The sequence below is a fragment of the Notothenia rossii genome, assembly GCF_949606895.1.
Source record: "Notothenia rossii genome assembly, chromosome: 11".
Classification (NCBI taxonomy): domain Eukaryota; kingdom Metazoa; phylum Chordata; class Actinopteri; order Perciformes; family Nototheniidae; genus Notothenia; species Notothenia rossii.
Genome location: NC_136910.1, coordinates 11,089,880 through 11,102,485, shown reverse-complemented (window position 1 = coordinate 11,102,485; position 12,606 = coordinate 11,089,880).

The window sequence follows — 12,606 nt, the reverse complement described above, 5'->3', positions numbered from 1 at the left end:
TATTTCCATCATTAACACTCCCTCCTGCATTCTACTTTCACCTCACGGCACAAATGGCATATTCTTCATCAGAGTGACTTTTCCATTCCTTCAGCAACATATTTATATTCCTATTTGTCGATGCTGAACCATGTCATGATGGAAAAGATTATCAGAAAGATTAAAGCCAGTGAGTTGCTGAGAGCAATTCTGTTGTGTGTGTTGTTGATTTATGAACTTGATTTCACCTAGCAAATTCGTTAATATTTATTTTTGTTTTGAAAGCCTCATTTCAGCCAATGTGGAAACAGCCGAGAGAGAAAGAAAGGAGGTGATCATAATTACTGATTTGAAGAAGAGGATCATAAGAAATGTATTTATTCGCTTTAAATCTCAAAACTGATTATAATGATTGCTGCTTTCTAAACTCAGTTATAAGAAACCCTCTGGTACCTGTTTCATGCAGAGGTAGAAGTAAGTAAAATGGAAATACTCAAGTAAAGTAGGCTACCAAAACTGTATAGAATTTAGCCATTAGATTACGTTTTGCTACTTCGGAGATGTGATGGAGCTCCTAACAACTCCTATTTCTACTAATCATGATCAATTAGATGTGTAATCAATACAAATATTGCTAAATGTTTGCTCTTGGGACTAAGCTGATGGAAAATGTTTGAGCTGGGCGAAGGAAGCTTTCAAATGTTAAGATGTAATTGAGTACACAGAGGCAGAAAACACAACATAGGTCCAATGTGTCCATATGATAGCCATTTTTAATTGCATTAATGTTTGTTGATTGTTATGTGTTTACATGCCCAGGGACTGCAGCTTTTAGCTATAGTCTGGCATATAGCATCTCTTCTCTTTTTGATATGAATGTATTTTATGCATAGTCCTTGTTGAATAAAGATATACAGTAATAAGCAGTGATGAAACTATTAGACAATTAATTATGAATCCAGTTAAAAAAATTGTAATAATGAGCTGCAGACTGTCATCATTCATGGACTTGATCAAACGTTTGCTTTTCAATGGAGAGTATTTGTTGCTAAAAATCCATTTAATGTCATTTTTTTCTGGTGAAACAAAACAAACTTGAAGACAATACCTTGGGCCTGAAAACTTTTAGACTGGCAAGTTGCACTTCTGACATTTCATCCACACATACAAGTTGCTGTAGTTGATTGTTAATAAAAATAATCAGTTGTATTCTCTTATTTTTGGCCCTGGTTGGGGGGCATATAACTACGTAGAAAGACGAAAGTAAAGTTTTTGAAAGTACCACTACCAGATATTCATTTATAATGCTTTTTCTATTTATTATGTTTGTTTTGACAATAGCGTTTGACCATTAGTGTAGGCAGCAGGTAAGCTGTTGCTATGGAAATGGGATGAAATGTGACAAATGACTCATAGCGTTTCCAACAGTACTGTCATTAACTTCCTATTGCTGTCCACAGCTCATAAAGTTAATTATGTTAAAACTTTGTGCAAAATAAAAAAATTATTTGGTTGTATTGTTTTTAGCCAGATTGTGTTGATTACATTTAATCATTACATATTGAGTTTTCTTTTACAAATTAGTCCAATTAATAAACACTTTGAAGGAACTATATTGGAATTGTAGGATTTCTTATTAATTTGTGCAAAAACTTTTTTTAACTACTAAGCCCAGGGACCATATGTCCCATAGTTGCACATTTAATGAATGAGTTCAAATTCACACCCACTACTCTGCCTCTTAAAAATTAAACATCCAGATGGAAGGAACGTAACAAGCTAATTTAGTTTTCAGTGTAACGGTACGTCCACACGGCAGCGTGTGTCGAAGCTTGCCGGTAGGCGGGTCTGGTGCGTGACCAACAACCAATCACATTAATCTTCCAACTCAAGCACACTGTTTGATTGGCTAGTGCTTGTACTGGCATATTATTTAATTGGGTGGCGCTTCCGTCGACGCTTGAAAAGTTGAACATTGCTCAATTTTTGAAGCGAGCAACGCGAGCAAAGAGAAGCGACGCTCCCACAATGCAAAGTGTGACGTCACCCCATTCAAAGTGAATGGGCAGAAGCGTTGAAGCTTCAACGCAGGCCGTCGTGTACACCTGAACAATGCAATTTGCTATGCTTAAATCTCAAACTACTACTTCACACCTGGTCTCTAGCTCACACAATTAGTAATTCTCTTTTGTGCCACTATCAGGCAGGATAAGCTTTTTTTTTAAATCCGTATTCCTTGCCACCACACATAACCTTTTTGGTGAGGCTCATAAATGAATTTGACAGCAAGCACAACCATAAACATTTAATCCTGGGGCAGTGGAATTTGAGTTTCAAAGTGTGTCAACCTAGACTTACTTCCATAATGTTTTAAACATGTCCTGTGCACTGAGAGAACTTCCTACGCCAGAGAAATCATAAGGGACGACTTGAGGAGAAATAGAAAGAGAAAGATCGAGTAAAACATGTTTTTGCTGTCCCTTTCATACATAATCATTGAGGCTGTCTATACTGAAGCACTTTAGCTACAGGGCTGAAAAGCTAGAGGGTGTTCATACTAGTCATAGGTAGATTGCATGTACAGAAATCAAACTCAATAGACTTCATAACCCATTATTGACTCAGTTTTTTCATATTTAGTCGTATGCCTTTGCCTGAAGAAAACTCAGCACATATTCCCGTTAATGTAGTCAGGGCACTCTGCATCTGCACATTCTTGGCAGCTGCTCAATTAGTAATGATAAATCAGCGCACACACCCCCTCAAATGAAACCACAATTTAAGGACATCAGGAACTCAGCTGGCAGGGTCAGACACAGAGAGATGAACTTATAACTTACTACAAAGTTATTTACATAATGGTGTGTCGATTTTACATCAGGTAATTTACTGCCTGCCCCTCAGGGTAAATCAGATGTAAACAACAGATTGGCTGCAGAGGCGTTGTCAAATTATTTTATTCAAACCAAGGAGTTTAGTGTCTCTATTATTAGGTTTTTGGAAAAGTTGATGACCAACTGCACTAATGAGAGTTGGTAGAAACAACTGCTTAAATAATTATGGATGTTTCTTTACATTTTACACTTATTATGTCAGCTGCTTAAGCTCTATCGTGACTATAGCAAGAATTTTACAATAATCTTTCATCCTCTTAAGAGAGAAAAAACGTTGCCTCAGAAAAGCTCCTAAAAAAATCACAATTCATATGACGTGAGATTATCCGACACAACTTTGCAAAGGAGAAAAAACAGCATGATTTTGAGGAAAGTTGTTGAAAAGAAATGAGAAAGCCACATGGGTTCTGAATTCATCTTTTATATTATTTAAGGTGGCTCACATCAGACAAATCGGGGGAAAAGAGGCATTGAATAAAATGAGGAAGTCATAGAAATACCTTACGAGGATAATCTCTGTGACAGAAGGCGTCCTCTTAACATTTGATCTTTGGTCATTGGTCTGATTTCAAGGTATTAAACTCAAATTTGTGTCAGTGGAGAATCTGATTGTCTCTGCCATGCTACAACTGTAAGAGCATATTATTTTTAATAGTAAGGGCAAGCCAATTGCTCCAATGCAAAGCCCTCTTTTCTGACTGCTGACAGGACTGTTGATCACAGATCTCTTTCACTTGATTCTCAGCTGTGATGCTCATTACGTATTCTGTTGGAATAGCAGCATTAGAAACCAAAGACTAAACGTGTCTTGATTAATTTAAAGGCGTTTGATCCAGAACACACAACAGAGTTAAGAATGTTATGAATTTGAGCATCTTACTTTGCATTAACAAAATACATCAAAGGTATGTACCGGTGAGAATGCCAAATCATTGGTTAAAAAATAATTAATGTCGGATATAGACCAAGAGCCAAATAGTAAAGTATGTTATTTAATACTGTTAATTATATGAAGTGGCCAATGTTACAATAACTGTCATTTGATAAACTAGAATTTGGAGTGGCATAATGATACATGCCACTCAATTATTATTAAAGGAATCATTCATCCATCAGCCTTATTTTAGGTTTTTTTCATTCACTACTGCTTACAATTTGTTGGGGTTTTTCCATTTACTTTCAGTATTAAAAAAATACTTTTTGCACTTTCCATTAATACTTTTAACTTTAGGCTATTTTAGGTGTCTATTCGAGTCTTCATCCATTGAGTCGTTATAGCCACCTACTACTTACTCGGCCTCAGGTTTGTGAAATATTGACCAGCCACGATTCACTACTTCCCAAATGCCCTAATTTGAACATTATCGTCAGGCATCCTTCTCTTATAGTTTAGCTGTTTGCATTTTTAAGCATTACTTGTTAGGGCCTGAGCTCGACTCGAACACCTATTGAAATCCTTGGGATTATTTTTCTACCAAATTAATTGCCTTTTTGAGGGCCTTAGCATGCTCAAAAGACAGGGTTTCATAATCGGCGCACGCAAAATGGCTCTATAGCGCCCCCTAACAAACAGCGTTTCGTTGTGCTTTCAGCTACAAGTCTGAATTTTGATAGACATATGCAGCATTATGGGACGCACAAAAAAGTCAGTGGGAGGCATATCGTAAACCCAACAGGAAGTCGCACATCTTTTTTTGAATCTTTCACATTTGCCATTTTTGCTGCACTTTCTATAGGTATGTCCAGTTAATCTACTTTGTACACTATGTTTGCAGTTTGACTATCGTTTTCAACACTTCATGTCTCTCCAGCTTTTATTAGAACTGCTTTTGACTTGCACTCGATGTATAGAGAGTGATCTAAAAACTTTTCAAATTCATAGCAGCTCTGTGCCGATCAGCTGTCTCCGGTGTTTACTGTACATCTTCAACACCTCACTGGAGACATGCCACGTCCCAGCATGCTTCAAAACCTCCACCATCATCCCGGTTCCCAAGAAAACAAGGATCACAGGATTAAATGACTACAGACCCGTCGCCCTGACCTCTGTGGTTATGAAGTCCTTTGAGCGCGTTGTCCTGTCCCACCTAAAGTCCATCACAGACCCTCTCCTGGACCCCCTGCAGTTCGCCTACAGAGCCAACAGGTCTGTCGACGACGCTGTCAACATGGCCCTTCACTTCCTCCTCCAGGACAGGAAGCAGCACGTGAGGCTGGGGAAACACCCTCTGACCCCCGGACCATCAGCACCAGTTCCCCTCAAGGCTGCGTTCTTTCCCCTCTGCTCTTCTCCCTGTACACCAAGCTGCACCTCCAGTCACCAGTCTGTCAAGCTCCTGAAGTTTGCAGACGACACCACGCTCATCGGACTCATTTCTGGTGGGGACGAGTCTGCCTACAGGTGGGAGATGGACCATCTGGTGACCTGGTGTGGAGAAAACCACCTGGAGCTCAACGCTCTCAAGACAGTGGAGATGGTTGTGGACTTTAGGAAGAACGCAGCCCCACCGATCCCGATCACTCTGTGTGACTCCCCAGTAACTGCTGTGGAGTCTTTCCGCTTCCTAGGCACCATCATCACCCAGGACCTCAAATGGGAGCAGAACATCGGCTCCCTCATCAAAAAAGCACAGCAGAGGATGTTCTTCCTGAGGCAGCTGAAGAAATTCAACCTGCCAAAGACAATGATGGTGAACTTCTACACCTCCATCATGGAGTCCATCCTCACTTCCTCCATCACCATCTGGTACGCTGCAGCCACAGCCAAGGATAAGGGCAGGCTGCAGCGTGTCATCCGCTCTGCAGAGAAGGTGATCGGCTGCAATATGCCATCCCTCCACGACGTGAGCGCCTCCAGGACCCTGAGACGGGCAGGGAAGATAGTGGCCGACCCCTCCCACCCTGGACACAAACTGTTCACCCCCCTCCCCTCTGGCAGGAGGCTGCGCTCCATCAGGACCAAAACCTCTCGCCACCTGAACAGTTTCTTCCCCTCTGCTACCGGCCTCTTAAACAAGGCCCGCCCCCCCCCCACACTGACACAAAGTAGACTCTATGCATTACATTAATGCACACAATGTTCAAACACTGCTTACTGCACATATCCTTATTTCATATTTCATATTCTATAACTCAATGCATTCCATTTCGATGTAAATTACTGCTTTATTTTATTGCTATTTAACTATATTTTATTACAGTGTCCTTAAAGATTTTTTGTTTTATATCAGATTTCTTGTTTTATATGGAGATTCTTTGATTTTTATTTTATGTATGCACCATGACATCAAGTCAAATTCCTCGTATGTGTGAACCTAAACCCGTTTCTGATTCTGATTTCTGATTCATATGTTATGAATGACGTTCTATTTGGCAGCTATTCATTAAGGTAACTATCTCCTGAGTGCTTTTTTTAATAGACCAGGCCAGTAATTCCAAGCGAATACTTTGATACTGCTATAAATTCTGATGAATACCTGAAGCATGTTTCAAGGCTGTTCAAGTAGATTTTCATTCTGTGGAAGTGGAATAAAAACAAACTATTTTCAATATGCCAATATAAAAGAGACATTCAATAACATACATTTTATTGGTAGGCTTTGAAAATTGTTAAGCAATAATTTTAAGAATTTGTTCTCTATGCTACTAACTCAACAGCCTTTGTAGAAGAGAAAAGCAATACATATTTTATAATAGAAAAAAACCTTTACTTAACAGATTTTAAAAAATAAAATAGATTAGTATCCAATGTAGAGATGTTATCCGAAATGTTGTAAAGTTACACAAGTTTGATGGCTAATGTCCCAACATTAAATACACAAAGAATAACCCTAAATCTGCACCTGATCATTTGATTGGAAGCATCAACATACACAAAAACTACACTGTACATTTTAGGGTGAATTTTGTCTACAAACACATAAATAACATAACTTAAAGGAAAAACATAAAATGATAATTTTATAGATTTCAAATGTAACTTCTGGTAATTTATACTTGTGTTTACTGGTACTACTTTATTCCAGGATATTGTGTGGATACTCACATATTGACTGGAATATCTGAGTCATAGTTGAGATTTACTTCTCAGTGATTCAGACTTGGACTCAACTACAGCAGGGCGCACACAGCTGAGCACACACACAGGGACACAATATAACTTACTTTAATGAATTCTCCCGCTGTCGAAAGAGTAATAAACTCTCGAGCAGTGTGATTTTTTTCTCTGGTAGAAAGCACAGCAGTTCATTAGCCTTATCTCTGCTAAATGTGCCCATGCCCACCATGGAACAGCATGGGGAAATCAACCTTGGAATCCATCGAAGTTGGGCTTGGCAGGATTTGGTTGTTCATTAATTACATTTCGTAATGAGTATTTCTGTTGAACATGATTATTACACTGTTGGGATAATGGCTGTGTATTTCATTGCAACACACAAATATCAAACCCAGTCCATTGCTAATGTCATTGGGTGAAACATTCAATCCACCTTTTAGGGTTTTGAAAAATGTTTTCTTTCTCCTTGAAACATAGGGGCTCTGGGAATATCTATTAAGCTCTTAATTGATTGCAAACTCACGGTCTGAGTCACATCTCAATCTCTTCAGCTCTCTCTCACCCTGTGCCTCTGTACAGTGGGTCATGCATGCATGGATGTGGATGGTTTTGTGAAGGGTGAAGAGCAATAACTTAATGATTAGAGTTTGAACAGACTTGTATCTTGGAAAAGGATGAACAAATAAAAGGCAAGCATTAAAAGTGAGAATCTTAAAGGTAGATTTTCAAAGCGCTGGCATAGTGAAAGAGGGAAGAAAAGGATGAAAGGAGGGAAAAGCTGGACTTAGATAAGATATGAACAAGTGAGAAAGGAATAAAGGAGACCAAGTGATAAGAATTCAAAACAAATATCGAGTCCCAAGTCTCAGTTGTGCCCACTTTCACGTCCACTGAAGCTTAAGAAGTTATATAAAACGTTCCCTTAAATCCTGTAAGCCTTTTTCCCTCCTAACTGACCGATGACCATGGATTTTTTCATTTTAATGTGCTTTGTTATTTTAATACAAAATGGATTTGTTCGGGTGTTGAGTTGCTTTGCATTGCCTTCGCAGTAGAAGGCCAAAAGATGTATGTGAGTAGAGAAAACTTGATTTGCTTGATGAATACACTCCTTTGTTTACTGCTAGTGCAAATCATTGTTGTCACCATTGATTAATATGTCATCATAATTATTGGCTATATAAATGTTAACCTCACAACTTGTTCATCATAAGCTGCTAACTTTATTTGTCTGATTAATAACAGATAAACAGTGGAATCATATTGCCATCTGATGTTGCTTATGTAAGTACGATGCTTAGAAATGTTTTATTGAATAATATCTGAACTGACCTTCCCTTAGCCCATGTTTGTGTCTTTTGTTTGAGCTGGTTGAAACTAGCTTTCACTAAACCACCATGTAATACTTTTATTATCACTTCAGGGAAAATGCTCTTGGCCGGTGTTTCCAGAAATCACAAAGTGTTCCTTTCTGTTTCTCTCTAAAGAATGTGTCGACCTTGGGCCAAGCGCTCATTTTAATGCAGACTTGTTCTGAGCTGCATTTGAGAAAGGTTTATTATTATCTCTTCTTTAATAAATATATATACAGTATATACAACTTTTTGTTAATTTACTTTATTGTAGATTTCCACAAAATGTTTCCAGACAGGAATAAATGAACATAACGTGTGCAACCAATTTGAAATGGCAGATGGAAAATTGTGTAAAACAAACAGCATATTATAATATTATGATATTTTATTTGTTGCAGTGTTTATGCTTGGCTTCATGCCTTTCAGTCTGCAGCTTAAAACAAACTATATCTGACAGAATAAGGATAGTCTTTGTTGATGTGAGCATTGTACATTAGGCAAAGGCTTAGCTAATTGTCCCTTTTAGGCTGTATAATTTAACAGTTTTCCATTTTCATCCAGCTTTTTTTTTAATATATTGCATAAAACTGGGTTTTCATGTAGAATCTAGAAAAAGGGTTTCATGACCTTTATGGATTGCTAAAGATCAAATTGTGACAACTATCTATTGTTCTTTCATGCAATGATAATCAGCCAGTATGTAAGATGCCTTCACTGTCAGAAAGAACTAGTAAATATGAGCCCGGTCAAGCTGGAAAACAAACAGAGTATTGAGAGATGTTAAGGATGCTCAGTGGCGCAGACAGGCAAAGTTGGCAATTTAATGGAATTGTGCATCCTCAAAATGTGACATGCTTTTCTAGTTTGGGGTGGCAGACTGATCTGTGGGTGGCAAAATGAACTTTTGTCATAGTCGTTCACAGTTGTGTTGATTTCACAGTCAATAGAGTCAGTGAAGTCTTTATTTCCACAACACCAGCCCTGTGCCCTCACACTCTTTTATTCGTTTAAGCGTAAAAAAAAAAACATGATTTAGTTTTTTGCTCAGACACACCCGAAGATGTTGTGTTGTCGCTGTGTATTAGTGGTGAGCGCTAGCTGATGTGCCCCTTCAAAGTGTCTGTAGACATCTTGAAAATTGTAATAGTTCACAATGAATTATTAATGGATCATGAATAACACTTAGTTTTAGGATGTTTTGCTGCTATGATAGCTGTTGTACATGCTGCAGGTTTGCACACAGTTTTTGCTGAAATCTCTGTTTTTATCTGTTTAATATTTCCAAGTTGTTTGTCAGAGAATACTCATTTTCTGATACTTAGCTTAATGCTTCTCAGGGGCACAGGGGGCATCAACCTATCCCAGCTTATGAGGCCGGGAGACATTGTGCCCGGCCTGTTTACACTGATACTCACATTAACACCTACAAAAAAAGTAGCCCCATTTCATTCAAGTTTTATCTGATCTCTGATCTGATCAAGGTGATTTGGCTTATGCATTATACAGAAGTGTGCCTCTCACAGGTCACCCAGTGATCCAGCTTCAGGCGATATAACAAGGCCAGTCGGTTTTGCAGGCCAGCATGAGGTCTGCTGCAGAGTGCTGGAGCCACTCGTGCTCTGATGATGATGCGGACATGGCTCACCGGGGGACTGATCTATGAGCCAAGCCCCTCACTGCCCCTGGTGAGACACCCGGGGGCAAGGCCGAGGCAGCTTTGTGAATCACAGAACGGTGAAATGAAAATAACGTATTTAATGGTGTAGTCCAGATACAGCTTTCATACCTTATTATTAGTTGATATGTTACTTGTCATGCTGTTGTCTCCCTGGATTCTTCAATTAGCATGCGAGAGTTGCTCTGGAGCTTTGGGGCTCCATTCCAGGTATATGTCTCCATCTCTCTGCTTCTCTCCAGAGAGGTTACAGACACCTATAGCTTTGAAGGTACAAAAACAAAATGCATCGCGGGGTGCCCTTTGACCAAGCAGCCCATTACTGGCTTCATACAGATCCATGCTGTTATTGTTCCTCAGCTTGGAGTTACTGCTAGATAGATCAGTAGACCAGAATATAACCACTGGAAACAAAGACAATGTTGACCTTTATGAATAGTTGTGTGTAGAGGTGTGCAGCTGCAATTATAACATACAGATTGGGCAACCACACAATCAGATGCAATTATAAAACAGCTTTGGAGCCTGTAGATATTGCCATCCCATTAAACAGAACTATATTTACCAGACATTTTTTCTAGTTCTTTCTTATGCTCCGCCTTAAATTTGTCGCAGTTGTGCAATTACCCCCTACTATACAGTAGGAAACCGAAGAATTCAAGGTGTATCCGAGCAACTCGAGCATATACCTTTACTTTTATTATGAAGGAACATTGTGAATGCAACAATACTTGGCTATTACGGTACTTATAATTCACAGTTGTTAGCCCCTATGTACACCAAGGCCACTGAGGAACACCGTATTGACTGACAGACGTTTTTCATCTGAAGCATTTTACGAAAGGTCTGACTTGCTGCCAGTATTACAGATTGAAATGAACGTGTTCCTCTGTTAACAGTTTTGAGGCTAGAAGAACGTATAAACAATTTTTCAAAAAGTAAAATAAATTGCCACTTCAGCCAGTGAAAAAGTATAAATAATATGTCCCTAATATTCTTCACGTGAATTTATTTGTTGGTTTTACCTCAAATGAACTTCATGGAATTGAAACACTGCCAAATGTTACTGTCTAATGAAAGCAAGGATGATAGTTTATAATTCCAACCCTTTACTTGCATACAAGAAAAACATAAAGGTTGTTTATTTTTTGTTTTAACAGATTGCAGAGATCATCAGAGTTCACAGAAGTGACATTTTCTTTCAGCCTAAATGAACAGAAGTATTGTATTCGGGACTTGCATTTGGCAGGAAATGCATTACTTGTGCCACTTGCGGACTTATTTACATGCTTAAAAGCCCCTGTGGCTGAACATAGTGTACTGTAAGTGGGAAAAACAAGGCGACATCTACACATTTTGAACACAGAACAGAAAGTGCACTAAAGTAGAAAAGCTCAATATCACCTGAAGTGAAATGTTGAAAAAAACACATTTTCTAGGCAGAAATATAGATACAGACAAATAGCAATCAGGGTTGACTGCTTTGCAAAGAAAAACCATAAAGTAAGAAGACGAATTATGTCATTACTTTTTCTTACATTCATACATTTTGTATCAGTACATTTGATAGAGATTTGTGTAAATGTATTGGCTGAATGCAATAGGTTTAAGGAATTGACTGTTACTGTAAGATATCCTATTGGTTATTTTTTACTGATTTCTTTGGCTAATGCTCAGATCTAACAATGACATGCCACAAGCAAACAAATGTTATAAAGCATAAAAAATGCCTGGTGGCAAGTCTGATTATTTAATGTTGTTGTTATTGTATAATTACTTTGAACCATTGCCTCTGTTTGCTCTGATGAAGGCATACACACTGAGCTTTAATTGATCATTACGCTGTTGTGAAATATTGAAGGTGAAGGGTCAAGGTACTACTTCTCTTTACACAATTTGTTTATGCCATTATTTAACACTGCTATTGTAAACATGTCATTTGGCAAATCTATTAAAGGAAGAAATATGAAACCTGCAAAATACCACCTGAAATGTTTATAAATAGGCTATTTAACATGTAGGCTTTGTGGAACTTGGAGAATGCGTTAATGAGAACATTAAGGTCAAGTGTATTAATGAAACTCCCATAACTTATTCATGTTTAAATAAAAAGGATTAACACACCACAATTGATCATAATTAGGTGGCTTTCACTTACCATTGTTCTTCCCCACAGCTTCAATGCTCTTTCCTGTCTCTCTTCACCTCTGTGTTTTTGTGCTTGACACACCTGGAGGAATGTAGGCCACACACACAGGCACACACACACACACACACACACACACACACACACACACACACACACACACACACACACACACACACCCCCACATCCACACCCCCCCACACACACACACACACACACACACACACACACACACACACACACACACACACACACACACACACACACACACACAGAAAGTATGAACATCACATTCCTACTCGAAACTGTTTGTGCTTACTGTACACTTCGACATCGTGTGCCACTATTAAAACAGCTAGAGTTCAGAAATATATGATAATTCAGTGAATTTGAAGTTACAATGCTGGGAACACATAGCGCCATCAAAAATCTCTTAAGATGCTCCTTGATAATGAATGGGAGCATAATGCTACAGTATTTTAGCCAATGGGTATTATCAA